Here is a 4,001-nt window from a genome sequence, read left to right as displayed (position 1 = left end):
TTTGCCTTTGCTGTCGAGATGAGGGCATTGTTTCTATGGATTAATCCCCCCACCAATGAATTAAAACGGCAACTGTTCCAAAGGTCTGAAAAGTGGACTACTCCGTGTGCTTTCCAGGTGGTTATCGGTGGGGATATCCGGTGACTTGTACAGCGAGATAACCCACAGCACATATGAGTGAGTAAAGCTCGCCTATCCTGTCGACCTGACTGAATCCGTCGGGTTTCCTTGTAGACAGGTAAACTTTGACTCCGATCACCAAGATCTCGATTGAGCTCTGCGCGCACTATAGTTCATTGGCGAACCTGTTACAACAATGGAGCCACAATACTGGTATGCCTTCGTCTACGATCGATTCCTGGTACCTGAGTCAGGCGGCCTAATGAGCGCCATTCCATACCCCAGCCTCCTTTAAGCATCTACATAAAGGGAAGTAGAACTACGCAAGATCATTGCGGCTTTTAAATATTTATCGAAAACTTACGAATGACAGACGGTACAGGGGGGAAACAATGAATTCTGTCTTAACGTCAATGATTGAGATGGTAGTCATATCTAGATTAGTTAATAGTCCACCATTCTTTGTATCAAACTGTATCACATACGCAGTGAACGAATATATACAGCCTTAGGCTTAACTTGCATGAATGTCAATGTGTTTTTTGTAACTGGCCACACTACCAACTTTGGTCGTCTTCAGTTTGACAAATTTTTGCGACAGTAATCCGAAAATGACTCCTTGGGAACCATCGTTTGGTGACACTTGTCTGTCAAATGCCCCATGTCCTGAAGCAAATAATTCTACTAATTAAGCTAAACCAGCGGTATTTCTTTTCATATTAAGCGCTCACTTAACACTCATAACTGCAATCTTTATTGCTTCTAAACACTTAGTGCTCATTTAACACTTGCATTTCAGACTTACATTATATAATTCCGGTTCCCGTATTTTGTTCGCTTCGCTCTATCTATATATTCTATCAGCAAATTTGCGACCATATACATGACTTGTGCAGAGAACGAAATTCACCCTAAAAGGTCCCACACTGAATAAATAGCATTAAGCTACCGGTTTTGTGTGAATGGTTTATTTATCAGTATCTTTGTTAACACACACCTGTCCTACCTTTAACAGAAACTTTCTGCTTCATCAGAACTGTTAGGTAATTCTGCGCAGAGACAAGTCAAATATACATATTGTGATGGTCGTAGCACCATGTTTTGAGCTTATATGCATTTGTATGTTATCGAATCAGGTGTAACAAGGGTGCGTGGTAGCTGTTTCTTAATTTTATATTTTTAATAGTATAGTGAACATAGAGCTCAGTCAAATAAAGAATTCATGGTTCTGACATGACTATATAGTGCCGTGGAGAATAACTGTTACCAAAAAATGATAAACGAAATCTAATCTGGAAGCCAATGTGAATCTTAAAGTATTCTACGAATCTTTGCTTTTAAAACTTGTGTGTACTTCGAATGTAGGATTGTATATTAACTATACTGTAAATATAAAGTCAGTCTTGATGCAGAAGTACGTATTTTACTAACTACTTTGTCCGAATATTGAAAAGAGTATACTAAATTAGGTAGTAATAGAAGTGCTCGCAGTCGATGTTGGTAGATTTAGAAATGCCTCACGAGAATCCAGATGGTGTCGTATTTGTTTCGCTGATATTCCAGTAGTCGAGGACTAGTATCATTTTTCTTTTGTTGACTTGATCTGTGTACAAACAGTTAAGGACATCTCTTTTGCCTTAACAATTTTGGAAATACAGAAGCTAAAATAATTCTTATGTCTACTTCATACGTTAAAATTTTCAAACAGTTACACAGTTTCGTGTAGAATTAATGAGACAGCAGTCTGTACTATAAAAGAGTTATCTTAATTTTGTTTATTAGGTGCATCTGCACTCCTGAAAAACTATGTCTACCAAACACATTGTTCAAAGTCGTATTCAGGCATGTGGTACTAAAAAGGATTAGATTTAAGAATTATTTTTAATTTAAGGCCGCGTGATGAAGACCCTGCAAAATCTTCACATCTGAGTTGTCTCACACAAATGGTTAAAATAGGGATATCAACAACTTAACCAATCTATCATTTTAATCATCTAAACTATGTGGTTGTGTCTATTCAAGTGGAAGCCGTCTTTCCTTGAAGACGTCGCGCTTGATTTCTACTGAACAGAATATTCACGCTGATCATAATTATAGCCGTCTTCTCAAAGTCATCTCCCATCGCGATGAGGAGAAGGATTCTATAAAAACAAGGATGGATCTCGTCAACACCATTGTCCAACCTCAAGAAAGGACTGACACCCGTGTCGTTCACTAATTAGGGCCATTCTTTAACCTATCAATTTTACTGTGATGTGGTCTGGCATTGATGATCAATAATGTGTCGACTGTTTCTTTCTTTTTAAGCTTAGTCCAACACAGTTTACTAGTAGCTTGTATACGCGACACAGAACCGCGATTGCAGTCAGTGATCAAGTTATATAAAAGGATATCGTTCTCTTGCACCATTTGTATTCAAGATATTTCGACCCGTAAAAATGAAATAAAAACAAGGCTTTTTATCAGAAAACATAGCAATACACTGCAGGTATTGGAAGCGTGTAACAATGATTTATGCCCCTCTTTCAGGGACAACGTCTGCCCACGTCAGTAGGGGATTTTTCGAGCTCGAACTTCTTTATCCCTAACGGTAATAAATGGCCTACTGTATCATGTGGCCCTTCAGAAATGTTAGGCAACTATTTTGGATCACATATGCAATAACATGGGCGTCCGCAAAAAAGTACTGTACAATAGACGAGCGGCATGTACAGTTTATTCAGGCGTTACTATTTCAGTTCAATATCTTCCACTTTCTGGTTACGATATGGTTTATTGTACTGTCCGCTTTGCACAGATCATTTGATCTTCCGATTTCATCTGAAAAAGCCCTGACGACTGTAATCTTGGGCTTGGTCAGATCAACAATACTTTATAACTTCAAGGGATGGCTTCTTGGTGAGCTATCATATACGTAATTAGATAGTGTCTCCCTTCGCGGGTTTGGTATGTCATAAAATAAATCACGCACTGAATGGCGTTATACTCACGCTTGTACTATTTATCACCTTTTCTCATTTACACATAGCTCCTGTCTCATCTCCACAAAAATCTTTCATGTTTCGTGCTCAATAATTTCAACAAGCGTAAAAACGTTATATTGATTAACCAATGGCGTTTTTGTAACACAAGGCGTTGCTCAGGTCTTTGAAGAGCGTTTGAAGGTTTAAATTGTAAATGTCAAGCTGTCCACAGTGGCTGGTCAACTACTAATACCTAGCTGTACTGGTTATTGTAATCGGCGCCTCCTGTCCCTTACTGCCCACCTCCCTCTTCATGCTTCTGGGTCAGTTCTTGGTATACGTGTACTTTTATCGGCATTTCGAAAAGCATCGGATTTCCTCGGCTTACTGAAGTTAACACGGCCTATCATGTAAAGTATTTGTTCATTCTGATTTCTATTTGGTCAACACTCGGACTTACGCAATGCGGCGTAACAGCCACGAGTTACTGTTTAATTAGCTTTCATGTGGCGACAGCCAAGGGATTGGGCCCTCATTCACGTGTTATTCTAAAGAGAAACCGATTATTTGCCGCTCAGTAGTATTTGTCACCACAAGACATTTGTACAAAATATCAGATTTTCAAATTATTGAACAGCTATAAGTTTTTTTAGTTTAACATATTTAGTAAAGTCTGTGTGACATAATTGTGTTAAATACAGTGTGAACTCTAGGGTAACTGACGGCCGACCGGAAAACAACGATTAGTTCCGAATTCCAAAACGTGCTTTGTGACGGCTGCACAGTCTTTTGAGTAATTCCAGTGACGTCTACTAATCTTGTTTTAACATCATTACACTTTCATCTAATTCTGCTTTATTCTTAGTAGTAAGGAGCGTCCGAGTTACTACTGTCAAAGCATTTACTTGGACAGCTGAG

This window comes from Liolophura sinensis, chromosome 1, assembly GCF_032854445.1.
Source record: "Liolophura sinensis isolate JHLJ2023 chromosome 1, CUHK_Ljap_v2, whole genome shotgun sequence".
Taxonomy (NCBI): domain Eukaryota; kingdom Metazoa; phylum Mollusca; class Polyplacophora; order Chitonida; family Chitonidae; genus Liolophura; species Liolophura sinensis.
The sequence above is the reverse complement of the archived record's forward strand: the minus strand, read 5'-3'. Positions refer to the sequence as shown.